Consider the following 7,172-nt stretch of genomic DNA (forward strand, 5'->3'; position numbering starts at 1 on the left):
TCCAATGGTCGGTCTGTATTAGACACAGTGTGTGGGGGGAGGGTGAGAGGTTGGTCATGGTCGGTCTGTATTAGACACAGTGTGTGTGGGGGGGGTGAGAGGTTGGTCATGGTCGGTCTGTATTAGACACAGTGTGTGGGGGGGGTGAGAGGTTGGTCATGGTCGGTCTGTATTAGACACAGTGTGGGGGTGGGGGGGGGTGAGAGGTGGTCATGGTCGGTCTGTATTAGACACAGTGTGTGGGGGGGGGGTGAGAGGTTGGTCATGGTCGGTCTGTATTAGACACAGTGTGTGGGGGGGGGTGAGAGGTTGGTCATGGTCGGTCTGTATTAGACACAGTGTGTGTGGGGGGGGTGAGAGGTTGGTCATGGTCGGTCTGTATTAGACAGTGTGTGGGGGGGGGGTGAGAGGTTGGTCATGGTCGGTCTGTATTAGACACAGTGTGGGGGGGGGGAGAGGTTGGTCATGGTCGGTCTGTATTAGGACACAGTGTGGGGGGGGGTGAGAGGTTGGTCATGGTCGGTCTGTATTAGACACAGTGTGTGTGGGGGGGGGGTGAGAGGTTGGTCATGGTCGGTCTGTATTAGACACAGTGTGTGGGGGGGGTGGTGAGAGGTTGGTCATGGTCGGTCTGTATTAGACACAGTGTGTGGGGGGGGGGTGAGAGGTTGGTCATGGTCGGTCTGTATTAGACACAGTGTGTGGGGGGCGGTGAGAGGTTGGTCATGGTCGGTCTGTATTAGACACAGTGTGTGTGGGGGGGGTGAGAGGTTGGTCATGGTCGGTCTGTATTAGACACAGTGTGTGGGGGGGGGTGAGAGGTTGGTCATGGTCGGTCTGTATTAGACACAGTGTGTGGGGGGAGGGGTGAGAGGTTGGTCATGGTCGGTCTGTATTAGACACAGTGTGTGGGGGGGGGGGGTGAGAGGTTGGTCATGGTCGGTCTGTATTAGACACAGTGTGTGGGGGGGGGGGAGAGGTTGGTCATGGTCGGTCTGTATTAGACACAGTGTGTGTGTGGGGGGGGTGAGAGGTTGGTCATGGTCGGTCTGTATTAGACACAGTGTGTGGGGGGGGGGAGAGGTTGGTCATGGTCGGTCTGTATTAGACACAGTGTGGGGGGAGGGGGTGAGAGGTTGGTCATGGTCGGTCTGTATTAGACACAGTGTGTGTGGGGGGGGGTGAGAGGTTGGTCATGGTCGGTCTGTATTAGACACAGTGTGTGGGGGGGGGGGTGAGAGGTTGGTCATGGTCGGTCTGTATTAGACACAGTGTGTGGGGGGGGGGGAGAGGTTGGTCATGGTCGGTCTGTATTAGACACAGTGTGTGGGGGGGGGGTGAGAGGTTGGTCATGGTCGGTCTGTATTAGACACAGTGTGTGGGGGGGGGTGAGAGGTTGGTCATGGTCGGTCTGTATTAGACACAGTGTGTGGGGGGGGAGGGGTGAGAGGTTGGTCATGGTCGGTCTGTATTAGACACAGTGTGTGGGGGGGGTGAGAGGTTGGTCATGGTCGGTCTGTATTAGACACAGTGTGTGGGGGGGGGGTGAGAGGTTGGTCATGGTCGGTCTGTATTAGACACAGTGTGTGTGGGGGGGGGTGAGAGGTTGGTCATGGTCGGTCTGTATTAGACACAGTGTGTGGGGGGGGGGTGAGAGGTTGGTCATGGTCGGTCTGTATTAGACACAGTGTGTGTGGGGGGGGGGTGAGAGGTTGGTCATGGTCGGTCTGTATTAGACACAGTGTGTGGGGGGGGGGTGAGAGGTTGGTCATGGTCGGTCTGTATTAGACACAGTGTGTGGGGGGGGGTGAGAGGTTGGTCATGGTCGGTCTGTATTAGACACAGTGTGTGGGGGGGGGTGAGAGGTTGGTCATGGTCGGTCTGTATTAGACACAGTGTGGGGGGGAGGGGGTGAGAGGTTGGTCATGGTCGGTCTGTATTAGACACAGTGTGTGGGGGGGGGGTGAGAGGTTGGTCATGGTCGGTCTGTATTAGACACAGTGTGTGGGGGGGGGGTGAGAGGTTGGTCATGGTCGGTCTGTATTAGACACAGTGTGTGGGGGGGAGGGGGTGAGAGGTTGGTCATGGTCGGTCTGTATTAGACACAGTGTGTGGGGGGGGGTGAGAGGTTGGTCATGGTCGGTCTGTATTAGACACAGTGTGTGGGGGGGAGGGGGTGAGAGGTTGGTCATGGTCGGTCTGTATTAGACACAGTGTGTGTGGGGGAGGGGGTGAGAGGTTGGTCATGGTCGGTCTGTATTAGACACAGTGTGTGGGGGGGGGTGAGAGGTTGGTCATGGTCGGTCTGTATTAGACACAGTGTGTGGGGGGGGGGGGGTGAGAGGTTGGTCATGGTCGGTCTGTATTGACACAGTGTGTGTGGCGGGGGGGGTGAGAGGTTGGTCATGGTCGGTCTGTATTAGACACAGTGTGTGGGGGGGGGGGGGTGAGAGGTTGGTCATGGTCGGTCTGTATTAGACACAGTGTGGGGGGGGGTGAGAGGTTGGTCATGGTCGGTCTGTATTAGACACAGTGTGGGGGGGGGTGAGAGGTTGGTCATGGTCGGTCTGTATTAGACACAGTGTGTGGGGGGAGGGGGTGAGAGGTTGGTCATGGTCGGTCTGCATTAGACACCGTGTGTGTGGGGGGGGGTGAGAGGTTGGTCATGGTCGGTCTGTATTAGACACAGTGTGTGTGGGGGGGGGGGGAGAGGTTGGTCATGGTCGGTCTGCATTAGACACCGTGTGTGTGGGGGGGGGTGAGAGGTTGGTCATGGTCGGTCTGTATTAGACACAGTGTGTGGGGGGGGGTGAGAGGTTGGTCATGGTCGGTCTGTATTAGACACCGTGTGTGGGGGGGGGGTGAGAGGTTGGTCATGGTCGGTCTGTATTAGACACAGTGTGTGGGGGGGGGTGAGAGGTTGGTCATGGTCGGTCTGTATTAGACACAGTGTGGGGGGGGTGAGAGGTTGGTCATGGTCGGTCTGTATTAGACACAGTGTGTGGGGGAGGGGGTGAGAGGTTGGTCATGGTCGGTCTGTATTAGACACAGTGTGTGGGGGGGGTGAGAGGTTGGTCATGGTCGGTCTGTATTAGACACAGTGTGTGGGGGGGGGGGTGAGAGGTTGGTCATGGTCGGTCTGTATTAGACACAGTGTGTGGGGGGGGGGGTGAGAGGTTGGTCATGGTCGGTCTGCATTAGACACCGTGTGTGTGGGGGGGGTGAGAGGTTGGTCACGGTCGGTCTGTATTAGACACAGTGTGGGGGGGGGTGAGAGGTTGGTCATGGTCGGTCTGTATTAGACACAGTGTGTGGGGGGGGTGAGAGGTTGGTCATGGTCGGTCTGTATTAGACACAGTGTGTGGGGGGGGGGGGGTGAGAGGTTGGTCATGGTCGGTCTGTATTAGACACAGTGTGTGGGGGGGGTGAGAGGTTGGTCATGGTCGGTCTGTATTAGACACAGTGTGTGTGGGGGGGGGGGTGAGAGGTTGGTCATGGTCGGTCTGTATTAGACACAGTGTGTGGGGGGGGGGGGTGAGAGGTTGGTCATGGTCGGTCTGTATTAGACACAGTGTGTGGGGGGGGTGAGAGGTTGGTCATGGTCGGTCTGTATTAGACACAGTGTGTGGGGGGGGGGGTGAGAGGTTGGTCATGGTCGGTCTGTATTAGACACAGTGTGTGGGGGGGGGTGAGAGGTTGGTCATGGTCGGTCTGTATTAGACACAGTGTGTGGGGGGGGGGTGAGAGGTTGGTCATGGTCGGTCTGTATTAGACACAGTGTGTGTGGGGAGGGGGTGAGAGGTTGGTCATGGTCGGTCTGTATTAGACACAGTGTGTGGGGGGGGTGAGAGGTTGGTCATGGTCGGTCTGTATTAGACACAGTGTGTGGGGGGGAGGGGGTGAGAGGTTGGTCATGGTCGGTCTGTATTAGACACAGTGTGTGTGGGGGGAGTGGGTGAGAGGTTGGTCATGGTCGGTCTGCATTAGACACCGTGTGTGGGGGGGGGGTGAGAGGTTGGTCATGGTCGGTCTGTATTAGACACAGTGTGTGGGGGGGGGGGTGAGAGGTTGGTCATGGTCGGTCTGTATTAGACACAGTGTGTGGGGGGGGGGTGAGAGGTTGGTCATGGTCGGTCTGTATTAGACACAGTGTGTGTGTGGGGGGGGGTGAGAGGTTGGTCATGGTCGGTCTGTATTAGACACAGTGTGTGGGGGGGCGGTGAGAGGTTGGTCATGGTCGGTCTGTATTAGACACAGTGTGTGGGGGGGGGTGAGAGGTTGGTCATGGTCGGTCTGTATTAGACACAGTGTGTGGGGGGGGGGGGGTGAGAGGTTGGTCACGGTCGGTCTGTATTAGACACAGTGTGTGGGGGGGGGTGAGAGGTTGGTCATGGTCGGTCTGTATTAGACACAGTGTGTGGGGGGGGGGGTGAGAGGTTGGTCATGGTCGGTCTGTATTGGACACAGTGTGTATGGGGGGGGGGGGTGAGAGGTTGGTCATGGTCGGTCTGTATTAGACACAGTGTGGGGGGGGGGGTGAGAGGTTGGTCATGGTCGGTCTGTATTAGACACAGTGTGTGGGGAGGGGGGGAGAGGTTGGTCATGGTCGGTCTGTATTAGACACAGTGTGGGGAGGGGGTGAGAGGTTGGTCATGGTCGGTCTGTATTAGACACAGTGTGTGGGGGGGGGGTGAGAGGTTGGTCATGGTCGGTCTGTATTAGACACAGTGTGTGGGGGGGGGAGGGGGTGAGAGGTTGGTCATGGTCGGTCTGTATTAGACACAGTGTGTGTGGGGGGGGGTGAGAGGTTGGTCATGGTCGGTCTGTATTAGACACAGTGTGGGGGGGGGTGAGAGGTTGGTCATGGTCGGTCTGTATTAGACACAGTGTGGGGAGGGGGTGAGAGGTTGGTCATGGTCGGTCTGTATTAGACACAGTGTGTGGGGGGGGGGGTGAGAGGTTGGTCATGGTCGGTCTGTATTAGACACAGTGTGTGTGGGGGGGGGTGAGAGGTTGGTCATGGTCGGTCTGTATTAGACACAGTGTGTGGGGGGGGGGTGAGAGGTTGGTCATGGTCGGTCTGTATTAGACACAGTGTGTGGGGGGGAGGGGGTGAGAGGTTGGTCATGGTCGGTCTGTATTAGACACAGTGTGTGGGGGGGGGGTGAGAGGTTGGTCATGGTCGGTCTGTATTAGACACAGTGTGTGGGGGGGGGGGTGAGAGGTTGGTCATGGTCGGTCTGTATTAGACACAGTGTGTGGGGGGGGGGGGTGAGAGGTTGGTCATGGTCGGTCTGTATTAGACACAGTGTGTGGGGGGAGGGGGGGAGAGGTTGGTCATGGTCGGTCTGTATTAGACACAGTGTGTGGGGGGGGTGAGAGGTTGGTCATGGTCGGTCTGTATTAGACACAGTGTGTGGGGGGGGGGGTGAGAGGTTGGTCATGGTCGGTCTGTATTAGACACAGTGTGTGGGGGGAGGGGGGAGAGGTTGGTCATGGTCGGTCTGTATTAGACACAGTGTGTGGGGGGGGTGAGAGGTTGGTCATGGTCGGTCTGTATTAGACACAGTGTGTGGGGGGGGGGGTGAGAGGTTGGTCATGGTCGGTCTGTATTAGACACAGTGTGTGGGGGGGGGGGTGAGAGGTTGGTCATGGTCGGTCTGTATTAGACACAGTGTGTGGGGGGGGGGTGAGAGGTTGGTCATGGTCGGTCTGTATTAGACACAGTGTGTGGGGGGGGGGTGAGAGGTTGGTCATGGTCGGTCTGTATTAGACACAGTGTGTGTGGGGGGGGGATGAGAGGTTGGTCATGGTCGGTCTGTATTAGACACAGTGTGTGGGGGGGGTGAGAGGTTGGTCATGGTCGGTCTGTATTAGACACAGTGTGTGGGGGAGGGGGGGAGAGGTTGGTCATGGTCGGTCTGTATTAGACACAGTGTGTGGGGGGGGTGAGAGGTTGGTCATGGTCGGTCTGTATTAGACACAGTGTGTGGGGGGGGGGGTGAGAGGTTGGTCGTGGTCGGTCTGTATTAGACACAGTGTGTGGGGAGGGGGTGAGAGGTTGGTCATGGTCGGTCTGTATTAGACACAGTGTGTGGGGGGGGGTGAGAGGTTGGTCATGGTCGGTCTGTATTAGACACAGTGTGGGGAGGGGGTGAGAGGTTGGTCATGGTCGGTCTGTATTAGACACAGTGTGTGGGGGGGGGAGGGGGTGAGAGGTTGGTCATGGTCGGTCTGTATTAGACACAGTGTGTGTGTGGGGGGGGGTGAGAGGTTGGTCATGGTCGGTCTGTATTAGACACAGTGTGTGGGGGGGGGTGAGAGGTTGGTCATGGTCGGTCTGTATTAGACACAGTGTGTGGGGAGGGGGGGAGAGGTTGGTCATGGTCGGTCTGTATTAGACACAGTGTGGGGAGGGGGGTGAGAGGTTGGTCATGGTCGGTCTGTATTAGACACAGTGTGTGGGGGGGGCGGTGAGAGGTTGGTCATGGTCGGTCTGTATTAGACACAGTGTGTGGGGGGGGGTGAGAGGTTGGTCATGGTCGGTCTGTATTAGACACAGTGTGTGGGGGGGGGTGAGAGGTTGGTCATGGTCGGTCTGTATTAGACACAGTGTGTGGGGAGGGGGTGAGAGGTTGGTCATGGTCGGTCTGTATTAGACACAGTGTGTGGGGGGGGGGTGAGAGGTTGGTCATGGTCGGTCTGTATTAGACACAGTGTGTGGGGGGGGGTGAGAGGTTGGTCATGGTCGGTCTGTATTAGACACAGTGTGTGGGGGGGGAGGGGTGAGAGGTTGGTCATGGTCGGTCTGTATTAGACACAGTGTGTGTGGGGGGGGTGAGAGGTTGGTCATGGTCGGTCTGTATTAGACACAGTGTGTGGGGGGGGGGTGAGAGGTTGGTCATGGTCGGTCTGTATTAGACACAGTGTGGGGAGGGGGTGAGAGGTTGGTCATGGTCGGTCTGTATTAGACACAGTGTGTGGGGGGGGGTGAGAGGTTGGTCATGGTCGGTCTGTATTAGACACAGTGTGTGTGGGGGGGGTGAGAGGTTGGTCATGGTCGGTCTGTATTAGACACAGTGTGTGTGTGGGGGGGGGTGAGAGGTTGGTCATGGTCGGTCTGTATTAGACACAGTGTGTGGGGGGGGGGTGAGAGGTTGGTCATGGTCGGT

The sequence above is a fragment of the Heptranchias perlo genome, unplaced genomic scaffold, assembly GCF_035084215.1.
Source record: "Heptranchias perlo isolate sHepPer1 unplaced genomic scaffold, sHepPer1.hap1 HAP1_SCAFFOLD_968, whole genome shotgun sequence".
Classification (NCBI taxonomy): Eukaryota; Metazoa; Chordata; class Chondrichthyes; order Hexanchiformes; family Hexanchidae; genus Heptranchias; species Heptranchias perlo.